Source organism: Salmo salar, chromosome 18, assembly GCF_965601325.2.
Source record: "Salmo salar chromosome 18, fSalSal1, whole genome shotgun sequence".
Lineage (NCBI taxonomy): Eukaryota > Metazoa > Chordata > Actinopteri > Salmoniformes > Salmonidae > Salmo > Salmo salar.
Window position 1 is genome coordinate 47,893,927 of NC_138308.1, and position 18,889 is coordinate 47,912,815.

Below are 18,889 nucleotides of genomic sequence, written 5' to 3' on the forward strand. Positions count from 1 at the left end.
TGTACCTGGGCGGGTCTGTTTTCACTGTATTGGGTTGTACCTGGGCGGGTCTGTCTTCAGCATATTGGGTTGTACCTGGGTAGGTCTGTCTTCACTGTATTGGGTTGATCCTGGGTGGGTCTGGCTTCACTGTATTGGGTTGTACCTGACGGGTCTGTCTTCACTGTATTGGCTTGTACCTGGGTGGGTCTGTTTTCACTGTATTGGGTTGTACCTGGGCAGGTCTGTCTTCACTGTATTGGGTTGATCCTGGGTGGGTCTGTCTTCACTGTATTGGGTTGTACCTGGGTGGGTCTGTTTTCACTGTATTGGGTTGTACATGGGCGGGTCTGTCTTCAGCATATTGGGTTGTACCTGGGTAGGTCTGTCTTCACTGTATTGGGTTGATCCTGGGTGGGTCTGTCTTCACTGTATTGGGTTGTACCTTGCGGGTCTGTCTTCACTGTATTGGGTTGTACCTGGGTGGGTCTGTCTTCACTGTATTGGGTTGTACCTGGGTGGGTCTGTCTTCACTGTATTGGGTTGTACCTGGGTGGGTCTGTTTTCAGTGTATTGGGTTGTACCTGGGCGGGTCTGTTTTCAGTGTATTGGGTTGTACCTGGGCAGGTCTGTCTTCAGTATATTGGGTTGTACCTGGGCGGGTCCGTCTTCACTGTATTGGGTTGTACCTGGCGGGTCTGTCTTCACTGTATTGGGTTGTACCTGGGTGGGTCTGTCTTCACTGTATTGGGTTGTTCCTGGGTGGGTCCGTCTTCACTGTATTGGGTTGTACCTGGGCGGGTCCGTCTTCACTGTATTGGGTTGTACCTGGGCGGGTCCGTCTTCACTGTATTGGGTTGTACCTGGGTGGGTCCGTCTTCACTGTATTGGGTTGTACCTGGGTGGGTCCGTCTTCACTGTATTGGCTTGTACCTGGGTGGGTCCGTCTTCACTGTATTGGGTTGTTCCTGGGTGGGTCCGTCTTCACTGTATTGGGTTGTACCTGGCTGGGTCTGTCTTCAGTATAATGGGTTGTACCTGGGTGGGTCTGTCTTCACTCTATTGGGTTGTACCTGGGTGGGTCTGTCTTCACTGTATTGGGTTGTACCTGGCCGGGTCTGTCTTCACTGTATTGGGTTTTACCTGGGCGGGTCTGTCTTCAGTATAATGGGTTGTACCTGGGTGTGTCTGTCTTCAATGTATTGGGTTGTACCTGGGTGGGTCTGTCTTCACTGTATTGGGTTGTACCTGGGCGGGTCTGTCTTCACTGTATTGGGTTGTACCTGGGCGGGTCTGTCTTCACTGTATTGGGTTGTACCTGGGTGGGTCTGTCTTCACTGTATTGGGTTGTACCTGGGCGGGTCTGTCTTCACTGTATTGGGTTGTACCTGGGTAGTCACGAAATTTGGTCAGCTTGGGATTGTCAAGCAAATAACTGTCGGTCTCACTGTAATTAACCAACACATTTAGCATCTCCTGGCTTCCACACAAGAAGCCACTGGTGCAAGACCCTTGAATCATTTACATTTTTTAAAAAGTCTAATAAATCAATGTTATATAGCCTACACCTTCACAATAAATCCAGTATTTATTTTCGACAGGCCTTAGGAAACATATGAATAAAATGTAGTCTATTTCAGAAGAACAGAATACTATCATGACTCAGGACGAGACGCAGATGGAGACACGCGAGGCAGATGGAGACACGCGAGGCAGATGGTTTATCATGACTCAGGATGAGACGCAGATGGAGACACACGAGGCAGATGGAGACACGCGAGGCAGATGGAGACACGCGAGGCAGATGGTTTATCATGACTCAGGACGAGACGCAGATGGAGACACGCGAGGCAGATGGTTTATCATGACTCAGGACGAGACGCAGATGGAGACACGCGAGGCAGATGGTTTATCATGACTCAGGACGAGACGCAGATGGAGACACGCGAGGCAGATGGAGACACGCGAGGCAGATGGTTTATCATGACTCAGGATGAGACGCAGATGGAGACACGCGAGGCAGATGGAGACACGTGAGGCAGATGGTTTATCATGACTCAGGACGAGACGCAGATGGAGACACGCGAGGCAGATGGTTTATCATGACTCAGGACGAGACGCAGATGGAGACACGTGAGGCAGATGGAGACACGCAAGGCAGATGGTTTATCATGACTCAGGACGAGACGCAGATGGAGACACGCGAGGCAGATGGAGACACGAGAGGCAGATGGAGACACGCGAGGCAGATGGTTTATCATGACTCAGGACGAGACGCAGATGGAGACACGCGAGGCAGATGGAGACACGCGAGGCAGATGGTTCAAGTGTCAGAGATTTGTTGAATATACAGGGGCAGGTAGAGGACAGACAAGGTCTGGTATACCTGGTAATAGGCAGATGTACTGTAGAGGACAGACAGGGTCTGGTATACCTGGTAATAGACAGATGTACTGTAGAGGACAGACAAGGTCTGGAATACCTGGTAATAGACAGATGTACTGTAGAGGACAGGCAGAGGTTGGTGTACCTGGTAGTAAACAGATGTACTGTAGAGGACAGACAGGGTTTGGTATACCTGGTAATAGACAGATGTACTGTAGAGGACAGGCTCAGGGTCAGGACAGGCAAAACAGGTCGTAACCGGGGAGACTAGAACAAAAACCAGAAAGAGGAAAAAACACGGAGAGAGACGCTGGCACGACTTGACGGGACAAGACGAACTGGCAACAGACAAACAGAAAACGCAGGTATAGATACACAGGGGATAATGGTGGAAAAATGGGAGACACCTGGTGGGGGGTGGAGACAAGAACAAGACAGGTGAAACAGATCAGGTTGTGATACATACTCTGAGTTAGTCCTTATATTAGGTCCTGATCTGGCTGTGCTAATGGCTGTGGGCTTCACTAGTTCATTTAGCAGACAAGATTTGCTTAGAATTCCGTGGCGTTATTTTATATTATTTTATAGTATGAAGAATACAATTGAACAAAGCTGAATAAAATAGAAAGGATATTTTCTCCAAATGATTTGAGGAAGTGTTCACATAAGGCGTGTTGAGCGTTTTAACAAAGAAATAGGTCCTCCTATATGCTTCATTTAGAGTTATTAATGTAACTTTAGTTGTTCTACAAATGTTGGGCTACATGTTTTGATTTTTAATACATTGTAACGCTGCATAATAATGATTTTTTTTAAAGTTGCTTGAAAGGCATGAGCTCTGCTTAGTTTTTTTGCCCAGACTGTACACACTTCATCAGTCTCTCATTCACAATTTGACAAGTAATTTGACCTCGAATTTCCCGGCGGCATTCCCCTTTGTGTGGCCGTAATGCCCCCTAATAAAATCCATGCCTTTTACGGCAAGTGGCTGTTGTGCTCTTGGGCTGAATATAATAATTATAATTCCCTTCTCCCTGAGTGCTGCGTGCTCTGAAGCACTTCTCACTCACATGGCTCTCCATCACGTGATCAGGTCTTTCTCACAGGCTACAAGTGAAGACGGACACATCGGGGACACAACTGCGCGCATCCTTATCCAATTCTGAGGTGCATATTTAATATATTGGAAGAACTGTCCACATTTACTTTTCGTCAGCCAACAAGATGAGTAGGCCTAACAAACAACAAAAGCACTAGCCTATGTCAATCTCTTATCCCCATAGTAGAAAAAAGTTGGCCTATTCTATTCTGTGCGAGAAATAAATATTCCAAACAGTCTGGGACAGTTGTGGGATGCGATAGATCCCCAATTAATACAACCACTAGCATCCCAAAAAAAACGTTTTTTCTTCTTTTTTTTACGCAACGTGGCTGACGCAACAGATCAGAACGTTTACCATAAAATGTTGTTGATAAACTATTAGGCTTTTTCTTCACATTATAAATGCAGCAAGGCGCACTTAGCAGTAATTGCTATAAGCGCGAATGTACCATTTAGCTGGAAGAACACCATTATCCACAGTGTAATGCTTTTATTTTAAAGGTGCATTTTTATGAGGATCTTCCTCAAACTTGAAACTCACGCGCTGCTTATGTATGCCAGTTCGGCTCTACACCCCTTGTGAAGCAGATTTAATGTGCTTCATTTTAAGAAGTTATTTGGCCACTTTAGGCCTATGGGCTAGGCTAAAAACAAACAAAAGATAACTATTTTAAACTATACTGTGTCTGTGAAATGTGTATATAGTATGAAACACAGAGAGATGAAAGATGATTTAATAGTATTATATTACATATTACATGGACTCGCTACAGTATTGCCAATGATCAGGGAACAAGGGACTCACCTCTTCAGATGGAAGTGGTGAGTGTAGGCTGGTGGTGCGTTAGATTGTACTAGTCACATCAAACATACATTTCCCTCTGTATCTTTTGTTAGGAACTCACATTTCCCTGTTTCCAGATCCTCTCTCTTTGTTTGTTGAGTGTTTAACCCCAAATGTCACCAGGTAGACAGGAGAGGAGACCAGAGAGGGTGTTGAGAACGTCACCCTGGGTTGTCACCAGGTAGACAGGAGAGGAGACCAGAGAGGGTGTTGAGAACGTCACCCTGGGTTGTCACCAGGTAGACAGGAGAGGAGACCAGAGAGGGTGTTGAGAACGTCACCCTGGGTTGTCACCAGGTAGACAGGAGAGGAGACCAGAGAGGGTGTTGAGAACGTCACCCTGGGTTGTCACCAGGTAGACAGGAGAGGAGACCAGAGAGGGTGTTGAGAACGTCACCCTGGGTTGTCACCAGGTAGACAGGAGAGGAGACCAGAGAGGGTGTTGAGAACGTGAATCAGAGAGAGTAGTAACTTATGCTAGTTTAGATATTCAGAACACGACAACAAAGGAAAAACTAAAGAAAAAGACATGCTGGGGGCGGGGTACGGGTGAAAAAGAGACAAAATAATGCTCTGAAAATCTGAATAACTTGATCGTTTGTTGTTGAGTATCCTCTTTACCGGGAAACAAAATATAGATGAATTGTTTTTACATAAGAGTTTTTTTTTTTTATATGTATTTTATTATTATTTTATTCGTTGTGTTCTAAATATCAAACAACCATAAAATAGAAGAAAATGTTACCTTGTTGATTTATTCATGTTAAGCTGTTCTGGGGATACGACACTGTTCTGCACAGGCTGCTTCTACACAGGCCATGTCCCAAATGGAACCCTATGGGCCCTGGTTAAATGTAGTGCACTATAAATGGAATGGGCCCTGGTTAAATGTAGTGCACTATAAAGGGAATAGGGCCCTGGTTAAATGTAGTGCACTATAAATGGAATGGGCCCTGGTTAAATGTAGTGCACTATAAATGGAATGGGCCCTGGTTAAATGTAGTGCACTACAAAGGGAATAGGGCCCTGCTTAAATGTAGTGCACTACAAAGGGAATAGGGCCCTGGTTAAATGTAGTGCACTACAAAGGGAATAGGGCCCTGGTTAAAAGTAGTGCACTACAAAGGGAATAGGGCCCTGGCTAAATGTAGTGCACTACAAAGGGAATAGGGCCCTGGTTAAAAGTAGTGCACTACAAAGGGAATAGGGCCCTGGTTAAAAGTAGTGCACTGCAAAGGGAATAGGGCCCTGGCTAAATGTAGTCCACTACAAAGGGAATAGGGCCCTGGTTAAAAGTAGTGCACTACAAAGGGAATAGGGCCCTGGTTAAAAGTAGTGCACTACAAAGGGAATAGGGCCCTGGATAAATGTAGTGCACTACAAAGGGAATAGGGCCCTGGTTAAAAGTAGTGCACTACAAAGGGAATAGGGCCCTGGTTAAAAGTAGTGCACTACAAAGGGAATAGGGCCCTGGTTAAAAGTAGTGCACTATAAATGGAATAGTGTGCTATTTGGGACGTTGAAATGCTCTTCAGTCTTCACTCACTCAGGGAACCATTCATTGTTTGTTGTATTAAAGATGGTAGGTAATAGGTTGCCATTTTGGAACGTACACTTGATTTAACCAAGAACATCAGGTAGAAAACATCTTATTCTCTCAGAATAGCTGTGTGTTTAAATCCAACTTTAAGTGTCTTCGTAAAGCAGCTAGCTACTTTGTTTTGGCGTCGGTGCTGGAGTCTATCCACCATTACTAGAATCAGTCATTCAAACTGTAGCGTTGTTGTTTTAATACCGTCCATTACCAGAATCAGTCATTTAAACTATAGCGTTGTTGTTTTAATACTGTCCATTATAGAATCAGTCATTCAAACTATAGCGTTGTTGTTTTAATACCGTCCATTATAGAATCAGTCATTCAAACTATAGCGTTGTTGTTTTAATACTGTCCATTATAGAATCAGTCATTCAAACTATAGCGTTGTTGTTTTAATACTGTCCATTACTAGAATCAGTCATTCAAACTATAGCGTTGTTGTTTTAATACCGTCCATTACAAGAATCAGTCATTCAAACTATAGCGTTGTTGTTTTAATACCGTCCATTATAGAATCAGTCATTCAAACTATAGCGTTGTTGTTTTAATACCGTCCATTATAGAATCAGTCATTCAAACTATAGCGTTGTTGTTTTAATACTGTCCATTACAAGAATCAGTCATTTAAACTATAGCGTTGTTGTTTTAATACTGTCCATTATAGAATCAGTCATTCAAACTATAGCGTTGTTGTTTTAATACTGTCCATTACAAGAATCAGTCATTCAAACTATAGCGTTGTTGTTTTAATACCGTCCATTATAGAATCAGTCATTCAAACTATAGCGTTGTTGTTTTAATACCGTCCATTATAGAATCAGTCATTCAAACTATAGCGTTGTTGTTTTAATACCGTCCATTATAGAATCAGTCATTCAAACTATAGCGTTGTTGTTTTAATACCGTCCATTATAGAATCAGTCATTCAAACTATAGCGTTGTTGTTTTATTACCGTCCATTATAGAATCAGTCATTCAAACTATAGCGTTGTTGTTTTAATACCGTCCATTATAGAATCAGTCATTCAAACTATAGCGTTGTTGTTTTAATACCGTCCATTATAGAATCAGTCATTCAAACTATAGCGTTGTTGTTTTAATACCGTCCATTATAGAATCAGTCATTCAAACTATAGCGTTGTTGTTTTAATACCGTCCATTATAGAATCAGTCATTCAAACTATAGCGTTGTTGTTTTAATACCGGTTTTATGACGTCATAAGCACTTACCCTTCCTCAGATGATGGGGGGGGGGGGGGGGGGGGCGTCCCAAATGGCACCCTATTCCCTATGGGGGGCTCTGGTCAAAAGTAGTGCTCTATATATAGGGAATAGGGCTCTGGTCAAAAGTAGTGCACTATATATAGGGAATAGGGTTCTAGCCAACAGTAGTGTTCTATATAGGGAATAGGGTTCTGGCCAACAGTAGGGCACTACATAGGGAATAGGGTTCTGGCCAACAGTAGGGCACTATATATAGGGAATAGGATGCCATTTGGGACACAGAGGAAAGTCTACACAGTACCAGTGCCAAGGAAATGACATAATAATGAATAAAAGATAAGGACCTGAAAAAGTGCTGAACTGCCTCTCGTTGTCAGATCTTGGCCACGGATGGTGGTGTGTTTCCCGGGTACAGGAGGGCAGGAGGACAGGGTCTTGGCACTCTGTGGCTGGATGAAAGGGTCCAAACCAAAGGACTGTACACAGGGAATACTTTACACTGACTGCCCTGGCTGGCTGGTGGCTCTCCCTCTGTCAGGGCCGGGTCCAGGCATAAGGGACGCACGTCTAAGGGGCCTCTATTGTTTTAGGAACGCAGTCGTGATCTCAACTTACTATTGAGAGTAAGAATAGCAGTGGTGTGTATTCTTGGATGCCAAGGGAAGCCAGCCCCCCCCCTCAATGTAATATAATACTATTAAATCATCTTTCATCTCTCTGTGTTTCATAATTTTCCTTCAGTTCTCTAGAGGCTGAATGTATCTCACAGGAGATTGCATCGGAGCGAGCAAAACAGCACCCCTCTGTCTCTGTATGTGTAGACAATCTATCTGATGCTGTCTGAAAGATAAAAGCCCATCACAGCAAATATACAACTCACTGTCAAGGCCCTTGAAAACAGAGCGTTGTAATCCAGTCACGTCCATGAGCCTCCTCCTCCTTTAACCCCTGTAGTAACTCATATACAGTATATAGTCAGAGTGTACAAAACATTAGGAACACCTGCTCTTTCAATGACAGACTGACCAGGTGAATCCAGGTGAAAGATATGATCCCTTATTGATGTCACTTGTTAAATCCACTTCAAAATCAGTGTAGCTGACATTGTTGCCGCAGCATTGAATGAAAGGGAAGCCAGCGAGCATTTGGCCTCCCTTGATAAAAAAAGTATAAAAAGCCATTTTGTATTTGGCTTCACACCAATCACATCAAAATGACATTGTGAAAACAAAATGTAATTGTTGCATCTTGTTGTGATGTTGTCCTTTTGGTGTCTGGTCCAGGCAGCTCCTGTTGTTGAAGTGATGCTGGAATAGTGGAGGCAGTTCCTGTTGTTGATGTGATGCTGGAATAGTGGAGGCAGCTCTTGTTGTTGAAGTGATGCTGGAATAGTGGAGGCAGCTCTTGTTGTTGAAGTGATGCTGGAATAGTGGAGGCAGCTCTTGTTGTTGAAATGATGCTGGAAAAGTGGAGACAGCTCTTGTTTTTGAAGTGATGCTGGAATACTGGAGGCAGCTCTTGTTGTTGAAATGATGCTGGAATAGTGGAGACAGCTGTTGTTGTTGAAGTGATGCTGGAATAGTGGAGGCAGCTCTTGTTGTTGAAATGATGCTGGAATAGTGGAGACAGCTGTTGTTGTTGAAGTGATGCTGGAATAGTGGAGGCAGCTCTTGTTGTTGAAGTGATGCTGGAATAGTGGAGGCAGCTCTTGTTGTTGAAATGATGCTGGAATAGTGGAGACAGCTCTTGTTTTTGAAGTGATGCTGGAATAGTGGAGGCAGCTCTTGTTGTTGAAGTGATGCTGGAATAGTGGAGGCAGCTCTTATTGTTGAAGTGATGCTGGAATAGTGGAGGCAGCTCTTGTTGTTGAAGTGATGCTGGAATAGTGGAGGCAGCTCTTGTTGTTGAAATGATGCTGGAATAGTGGAGACAGCTCTTGTTGTTGAAGTGATGCTGGAATAGTGGAGGCAGCTCCTGTTGTTGAAGTGATGCTGGAATAGTGGAGGCAGCTCTTGTTGTTGAAATGATGCTGGAATAGTGGAGGCAGCTCCTGTTGTTGAAGTGATGCTGGAATAGTGGAGGCAGCTCTTGTTTTTGAAGTGATGCTGGAATAGTGGAGGCAGCTCTTGTTTTTGAAGTGATGCTGGAATAGTGGAGGCAGCTCTTGTTGTTGAAGTGATGCTGGAATAGTGGAGGCAGCTCTTATTGTTGAAGTGATGCTGGAATAGTGGAGGCAGCTCTTGTTGTTGAAGTGATGCTGGAATAGTGGAGGCAGCTCCTGTTGTTGAAATGATGCTGGAATAGTGGAGACAGCTCTTGTTGTTGAAATGATGCTGGAATAGTGGAGGCAGCTCTTGTTGTTGAAGTGATGCTGCAATAGTGGAGGCAGCTCTCGTTTTCTTTTCGACTTGCAGTAACTCTCCGTGGTTCTAAATCAATAGTAGTCTGAAAACGACGGAAACATTAACCTGGTTAACCTCACATTAGGTCATGTAGCAGGTTACTGAACCCAGGTCTGGATGTGGTGTGTTATTGACCTGGCTTCAATAACCTGCTACTGGAAATCAGATCTCCTATATATATATATATATATATATATATATATATATATATAGATAGATAGATAGATAGATAGATAGATAGATAGATAGATAGATAGATAGATAGATAGATAGATAGATAGATAGATAGATAGATAGATAGATAGATAGATAGATAGATATGCTTCTATATCTACATTGCTTGCTGTTTGGGGTTTTAGGCTGGGTTTCTGTACAGCACTTTGAGATATCAGCTGATGTAAGAAGGGCTATATAAATACATTTGATATATATACAGGGAATAGGGTGCCAGCCAAACCAGTCTGGTTTAAAGTAGTGTACTATATACGGAATAGGGTGCCACTTGGGACTCAGCCACAGTGTCAAGTGGCACCCTATTCTGTATATAGTACACTACTTTAAACCAGGGCTGGCACCCTATTCCCTATATAGTGTACTACTTGGAAGGATCCCTATGGTCCCAGGTCAAAAGTAGACCATTTTATAGGTAATAGGATGCCATTTGGGATGTATAGTCGGTGTCTTTACCGTCAGTCTGGATGAAAGTGTCCAAGCTGAAGGAGTGTACCGGAGGAATCACTTAGACTGGCTGGCTGGTTGCTCTCTCCCTGTGGAGGGTTCCTGGGTTTTCATGTTCTCCCCCAGAGGACCGTGTCTGACTTCCTCTGGCGGATTACACTTTGATCTGGAGTTTCTCACACACACACACACGCACGCACACACACACACACACACACACACACACACACACACACACACACACACACACACACACACACACACACACACACACACACACACACACATCAGTGGAGGCTGCTGAGGGGTGGAGGGCTCACAATAATGGCAGGAGCGGAGCGAATGGAATGGAATCAAACACATAGAAACTATTCCACACCAGCCATTACCACAAGCCCGTCCTGCCCCCCAAAAAAGTTTTATGTGATGGTGACGTCCTCTACATTAGACTGATCCCAGGTCAGTCTTGGTTATATATCACACACAGTTTATGTGATGGTGACTTCCTCTACATTAGACTGATCCCAGGTCAGTCTTGGTTATATATCACACACAGTTTATGTGATGGTGACGTCCTCTACATTAGACTGATCCCAGGTCAGTCTTGGTTATATATCACACATAGTTTATGTGATGGTGACTTCCTCTACATTAGACTGATCCCAGGTCAGTCTTGGTTATATATCACAGCAGTAGACCGGTATTTAAACCCTGCAGGTCTTCACCAGGCCCCCAGTGTCTGGTCTGGAGCATGAAGTCACCAGGCCCCCAGTGTCCGGTCTGGAGCGTGAAGTCACCAGGCCCCCAGTGTCTGGTCTGGAGCGTGAAGTCACCAGGCCCCCAGTGTCCGGTCTGGAGCGTGAAGTCACCAGGCCCCCAGTGTCCGGTCTGGAGCGTGAAGTCACCAGGCCCCCAGTGTCTGGTCTGGAGCGTGAAGTCACCAGGCCCCCAGTGTCTGGTCTGGAGCGTGAAGTCACCAGGCCCCCAGTGTCCGGTCTGGAGCGTGAAGTCACCAGCTCTGCTGGTCTGGAGCGTGAAGTCACCAGGCCCCCAGTGTCCGGTCTGGAGCGTGAAGTCACCAGGCCCCCAGTGCCTGGTCTGGAGCGTGAAGTCACCAGGCCCCCAGTGTCCGGTCTGGAGCGTGAAGTCACCAGGCCCCCAGTGTCTGGTCTGGAGCGTGAAGTCACCAAGCCCCCAGTGTCTGGTCTGGAGTGTGAAGTCACCAGGCCCCCAGTGTCCGGTCTGGAGCGTGAAGTCACCAGGCCCCCAGTGTCTGGTCTGGAGCGTGAAGTCACCAGGCCCCCAGTGTCTGGTCTGTAGCGTGAAGTCACCAGGCCCCCAGTGTCCGGTCTGGAGCGTGAAGTCACCAGGCCCCCAGTGTCTGGTCTGGAGCGTGAAGTCACCAGGCCCACAGTGTCCGGTTTGGAGCGTGAAGTCACCAGCTCTGCTGGTCTGGAGCATGAAGTCACCAGCTCTGCTGGTCTGGAGCGTGAAGTCACCAGGTCCCCAGTGTCTGGTTTGGAGCGTGAAGTCACCAGGCCCCCAGTGTCTGGTCTGGAGCGTGAAGTCACCAGGCCCCCAGTGTCCGGTCTGGAGCGTGAAGTCACCAGCTCTGCTGGTCTGGAGCGTGAAGTCACCAGGCCCCCAGTGTCCGGTCTGGAGCGTGAAGTCACCAGGCCCCCAGTGTCCGGTCTGGAGCGTGAAGTCACCAGGCCCCCAGTGTCTGGTCTGGAGCGTGAAGTCACCAGGCCCCCAGTGTCCGGTCTGGAGCGTGAAGTCACCAGGCCCCCAGTGTCTGGTCTGGAGCGTGAAGTCACCAGGCCCCCAGTGTCCGGTCTGGAGCGTGAAGTCACCAGGCCCCCAGTGTCTGGTCTGGAGCGTGAAGTCACCAGGCCCCCAGTGTCCGGTCTGGAGCGTGAAGTCACCAGGCCCCCAGTGTCTGGTCTGGAGCGTGAAGTCACCAGGCCCCCAGTGTCCGGTCTGGAGCGTGAAGTCACCAGGCCCCCAGTGTCTGGTCTGGAGCGTGAAGTCACCAGGCCCCCAGTGTCTGGTCTGTAGCGTGAAGTCACCAGGCCCCCAGTGTCCGGTCTGGAGCGTAAAGTCACCAGGCCCCCAGTGTCTGGTCTGGAGCGTGAAGTCACCAGGCCCCCAGTGTCCGGTCTGGAGCGTGAAGTCACCAGGCCCCCAGTGTCTGGTCTGGAGCGTGAAGTCACCAGGCCCCCAGTGTCCGGTCTGGAGCGTGAAGTCACCAGGCCCCCAGTGTCTGGTCTGGAGCGTGAAGTCACCAGGCCCCCAGTGTCCGGTTTGGAGCGTGAAGTCACCAGCTCTGCTGGTCTGGAGCATGAAGTCACCAGCTCTGCTGGTCTGGAGCGTGAAGTCACCAGGTCCCCAGTGTCTGGTTTGGAGCGTGAAGTCACCAGGCCCCCAACAGTAGTCTGTTACTTCCTGTCTCTGAGAACTACATTCTAACAGTAGTTTGTTACTTCCTGTCTCTGAGAACTACATTCTAACAGTAGTCTGTTACTTCCTGTCTCTGAGAACTACATTCTAACAGTAGTCTGTTACTTCCTGTCTCCGAGAACTACATTCTAGAACAAATGTAATCATTCTGGAAGGTACTAGACTACACAGTGCTGTTCTGTACTGTATGGGAGCCCCTGTCTCCTGCCAGAGAGGGCTGTGGGAGATACCCTGGTGAAGCCTGCTGGATAAAGGATTATTGTTATCAGAAAATGATATTTCTCACTCAGCAGCCCCCAGGTCACACAGTGGTCCATAGATGGAAGGAAAGCCCTGTATCTATCTAGCACTGAGCAGCCCCATGGATAAACAGTGGTCCATAGATGGAAGGAAAGCCCTGTATCTATCTAGCACTGAGCAGCCCCATGGATAAACAGTGGTCCATAGATGGAAGGAAAGCCCTGTATCTATCTAGCACTGAGCAGCCCCATGGATAAACAGTGGTCCATAGATGGAAGGAAAGCCCTGTATCTATCTAACACTGAGCAGCCCCATAGATAAACAGTGGTCCATAGATAATATAGATCCTCTCTCTCTCTACCTCCATCCTTGTCTCTCTCTGGTCTGTTCTATCTCTCCATCCAGTCAGCCCCCTCTCTCTGGTCTGTTCTATCTCTCTATCCAGTCAGCCCTCTCTCTTTGTTACTACAGGGAACACTCCTGTCTAGAGATAGATCAACACATATAACTACAGGAACACTCCTGTGTAGAGATAGATCAACACATATAACTACAGGAACACTCCTGTGTAAAGATAGATCAACACATATAACTACAGGAACACTCCTGTCTAGAGATAGATCAACACATATAACTACAGGAACACTCCTGTGTAGAGATAGATCAACACATATAACTACAGGAACACTCCTGTGTAGAGATAGATCAACACATATAACTACAGGAACACTCCTGTGTAAAGATAGATCAACACATATAACTACAGGAACACTCCTGTCTAGAGATAGATCAACACATATAACTACAGGAACACTCCTGTCTAGAGATAGATCAACACATATAACTACAGGAACACTCCTGTGTAGAGATAGATCAACACATATAACTACAGGAACACTACTGTCTAGAGATAGATCAACACATATAACTACAGGAACACTCCTGTCTAGAGATAGATCAACACATATAACTACAGGAACACTCCTGTCTAGAGATAGATCAACACATATAACTACAGGAACACTCCTGTCTAGAGATAGATCAACACATATAACTACAGGAACACACCTGTCTAGAGATAGATCAACACATAGAACTACAGGAACACTCCTGTGTAGAGATAGATCAACACATATAACTACAGGAACACTCCAGTCTAGAGATAGATCAACACATATAACTACAGGAACACACCTGTCTAGAGATAGATCAACACATAGAACTACAGGAACACTCCTGTCTAGAGATAGATCAACACATAGAACTACAGGAACACTCCTGTCTAGAGAAAGTAATGATAAAACATTGAAACAGTTGAAGAATATCATGAGAGACATGAGAGACATGAGAGATAATAGAGACATGAGAGATAATAGAGACATGAGAGATAATAGAGATAGTAGAGACGTTAGAGATAGTAGAGACAGGAGAGACGAGAGATGTGAGAGATGATAGAGATAGTAGAGACGTTAGAGATATGAGACCGTGCGATAAAGGTGTTGTGTGGAGCTCCATATCTCAGTCTGCGTCCTAAATGGCTTATCGGGCTCTGGTAAAAAGTAGTGCACTATGTAGGGTTCCATTTGGGATGTAGCCTCAATGTGGTGGTAACAGATAGCAGTGGTCTCGATACTTCATTTACTCCTTTACATCCTCCGTGTGGTTATAACAAATAGCTGTTGTATTAATACCACATTAGAGACCCCTTTACATGGGCCTCCCGAGTGGTGCTGTGGTCTAAGGCACTGCATCGCAGCGCTATCTGTGTCACTAGAGAACCTGGTTTGAGTCCAGGCTCTGTCGCAGCCGGCCGCGACCAGGAGACCCATGGGGCGGCGCTCAATTGGGCCCAGTGTTGTCCGGGTTACGGGTGGATTTGTTCAGCAGGGATGTTCCTGTCCCATCATGCGCTAGTGACTCTTGAGGCGGCACCGGGCGCCAGGTGTACAGTGCTTCCTCCGACACGTTGGTGCGGCTGGCTTCCGGGTTAAGCGGGTGTTGTGTCAAGAAGCAGTGCGGCTTGGTTGGGTTGTGTTTCTGAGGACGCTTGGCTCTCGACCTTCGCCTCTCCCGAGTCCGTACGGGAGTTGCAGCGATGACACAAGACTGTAACTACCAATTAGATACCACTAAATTGGGGTCAAAAAAGGGACAAAAAAACAAACAATATGTACAAAAAAATATATATTATTTTCATTTTTTTTTGTGTAATTAAAAAAAAAGAAAAAAAGAATAGACCCCTTTACATGATGCGTAGCCTGTCACACACACATTCACAAACACACACACACATTCACAAACACACACACACACACACATTCACAAACACACACACACATTCACAAACACATACACACACACACACACATTCACAAACACACACATTCACAAACACACACACACACATTTACAAACACACACACACATTCACAAACACACACACACACATTCACAAACACACACACACACACACACACACACACATTCACAAACACACACACACATTCACAAACACACACACACACACATTCACAAACACACACACACATTCACAAACACACACACACACACATTCACAAACACACACACACATTCACAAACACACACACACATTCACAAACACACACACACATTCACAAACACACACACACATTCACAAACACAGGATGGACGAGGAGATGAAATCAACCAGCTTTGTAGAACAGCCTGCGCTTCTCTCATCTAGGGTCTGTCTGTCTCCCTTCAGGAAGAGACAAGGGGATATGTTCCAAATGCCACCCTATTCCGCCATGCCAGTGGGTTGAAGGTAGCCCAGTGGTGGGCCGGTAACCAAAAGGTCGCTGGTTTGAATCCTGAAGCCGGCTAGGTGAAAATATGTTATTGTGCCCTTGAGCAAGGCACTTAACCTCAATTGCTCTTGTAAGTCGCTCTGGAAAAAGAGCGTCTCCTAAATGACTAAAATGTATAATTACATTTTTTTTAAATGTCAAGCTGTGGAGTGAGCTTACGGTACTGTACGATCTAAACTCTGTTACACATTCAAAACCAGGGCAACAACAAAGAGATCCACTTCCTGAAACCTTTGGTAAAGAATATTAACGGCATGGGCAGGCTGGGCTGCAGTTGGACGTGATAATGACTCTGTTTGTTGTATTCAAAGCAATAGACAAATCCTCCAAGGCTATACTCTCTGAGAGAGAGAGAGAGGGGGCGAGAGAGAAAGAGAGGGGGCGAAGAGAGAGAGGGAGAGAGAAAGGGAGAGGGGGCGAGAGAGAAAGAGAGGGGGCGAAGAGAGAGAGGGTGAGAGAAAGAGTGAGAGAGAGGGGGCGAGAGAAAGAGGGGGCGAGAGAGAAAGAGAGGGGGCGAAGAGAGAGAGTGAGAGAGAGAGAGGGAGAGGGGGCGAGAGAAAGAGGGGGCGAGAGAGAAAGAAAGAGGGCGAAGAGAGAGGGAGAGAGCGAGAGAAAGAGAGGGGGCGAGAGAAAGAGGGGGCGAGAGATAAAGAGAGGGGGCGAAGAGAGAGAGGGAGAGAGAAAGAGAACAAACTGTACTGTAACTGATTAACAGGAAATTGCAAAAAAAGACATCCTAATCCTTACAGACCACCTTGTGTTGTTGTTGACTTACAACTGCATGCTGGGAAAAGATCAAACTGCAGTTAAACTATTTCCCTACCGTCCTCTCTCTCTCCCTCCCTCACACCCCCTCTCTCTGTTCTCTCTGTCTTTCTCTCTCCCTCCCTCTCTCTGTTCTCTCTGTCTCTCTCCCTCCCTCCCTCCCCCCTCTCTCTCCGTCTCTCTCTCTCCCTCCCTCTCTCTGTTCTCTCTGTCTCTCTCTCTCCCTCCCTCACACCCCCTCTCTCTGTTCTCTCTGTCTCTCTCTATCTGTCGCTCTCTCCCCCTCTCTCCCTACCCTCCTCTCTCTCCCTCCCTCTCTCTGTTCTCTCTGTCTCCTTCTCTCTGTTCTCTCTCTCTCCCTCCCTCTCTCTGTTCTCTCTCTCTCCCTCCCTCTCTCTGTTCTCTCTGTCTCTCTATCTGTCGCTCTCCCTCCCCTCTCTCTCTCTCTCTGCTCTCCCTCTCTCTCTCTCTCTCTCCCTCCCTCCCCCTCTCTCTCTCTGCTCTCCCTCCCTCCCTCCCTCCCTCCCTCCCTCCCTCCCTCCCTCCCTCCCTCCCTCCCTCCCTCCCTCCCTCCCTCCCTCCCCCTCTCTCTCTCCTCTCTCTCTGTTCTCTCTCTTTCAACCCTCTCGCTCTCTCTCTCTCTCTCTCTGTCTCTCTATCTGTCACTCTTCCCCCCTCTGCTCTCCCCCTCTCTCTCTCCCTCCCTCCCCCTCTCTCTCTCCTCTCTCTATGTTCTCTCTCTTTCAACCCTCTCGCTCTCTCTCTCTCCGTCTCTCTATCTGTCGCTCTCCCCCCCTCTCTCTCTCCCTCTCTCTGCTCTCCCTCTCTCTCTCTCTCTCTGCCTCTCTCTCTTTCTGTTATGTCTGTGTTGGATATAACAGTATGTATAGTACAGTGTGTGGATGCAGTAATATCACCCCAAATGGGACCCTATTCCCTTTATAGTGCACTACTTTTGACTTTTTGAAAAGTACTGCACTATATATATATATATATATATATATATATATATATATATATATATATAGGGAATAGGGTGTCATTTGGGACGTATCCAAAGGGAATGAGACGTGCTGGAATGCTATGTGAAGTTTTCACCCAGCCGACTGAGTCGACAAGCTCAAGGAACTGTAATCCATATTGCTGCAAACAGGAAATGAAAAATGAAAAGTCCTCCACAGACACTTAGTGTGCTCCCTCGCTAGACATCACAGCCTTGATTTGGTGGTTTAGACCCAAATGGAGTGCATGGGCCCTGGTCAAAAGTAGTGCACTATATAGGGAATAGGGTGCATGGGCCCTGGTCAAAAGTAGTGCACTATTTAGGGAATATGGTGCATGGGCCCTGGTCAAAAGTAGTGCACTAAATAGGGAATATGGTGCCATTTGGGATGTAGAGGATTGGGGCTAGCTAGCAAGGAGTCTACCGTTGTCTCTCCTGCTAGCTAGCAAGGAGTCTACCTTTGTCTCTCCTGCTAGCTAGCAAGCTGTCTACCGTTGTCTCTCCTGCTAGCTAGCAAGCTGTCTACCGTTGTCTCTCCTGCTAGCTAGCAAGGAGTCTACCGTTGTCTCTCCTGCTAGCTAGCAAGGAGTCTACCGTTGTCTCTCCTGCTAGCTAGCAAGGAGTCTACCGTTGTCTCTCCTGCATGAAGAACCAAGGAACCAAGGCGATGCTCGAGGGGGGAGGGGGGTTTGCATTTGCAGGATTGCCTGCAGTTGCACACTATTGGTTTAGTCAGATATAAAAATGTATCCGCCCTCTCTCTCTCACTCGCTCCAACGCTAACAAGCACCAGACAGAATATTACTACAGTACCGCTACAGTCCAGAATATTACTACAGTCCTGCTACAGTCCAGAATATTACTACAGTCTTGCTACAGTCCAGAATATTACTACAGTCCCGCTACAGTCCAGAATATTACTACAGTCCAGCTACAGTCCAGAATATTACTACAGTCCTTCTACAGTCCAGAATATTACTACAGTCCTGCTACAGTCCATAATATTACTACAGTCCCGCTACAGTCCAGAATATTACTACAGTCCCGCTACAGTCCAGAATATTACTACAGTCCAGCTACAGTCCAGAATATTACTACAGTCCTTCTACAGTCCAGAATATTACTACAGTCCTGCTACAGTCCATAATATTACTACAGTCCCGCTACAGTCCAGAATATTACTACAGTCCCGCTACAGTCCAGAATATTACTACAGTCCTGCTACAGTCCAGAATATTACTACAGTCCTGCTACAGTCCAGAATATTAGTACAGTCCCGCTACAGTCCAGAATATTACTACAGTCCCGCTACAGTCCAGAATATTACTACAGTCCCGCTACAGTCCAGAATATTACTACAT

The 18,889-nt window shown here is 46.5% G+C and overlaps 1 protein-coding gene across 1 annotated transcript in view; it reads left to right on the forward strand.

Annotated features, from left to right (window-relative positions):
- Positions 1–18,889, forward strand: part of LOC106594761 (carbohydrate sulfotransferase 15) — a 421,531-nt gene that overhangs the window by 272,017 nt on the left and 130,625 nt on the right. The window lies entirely within an intron of this gene.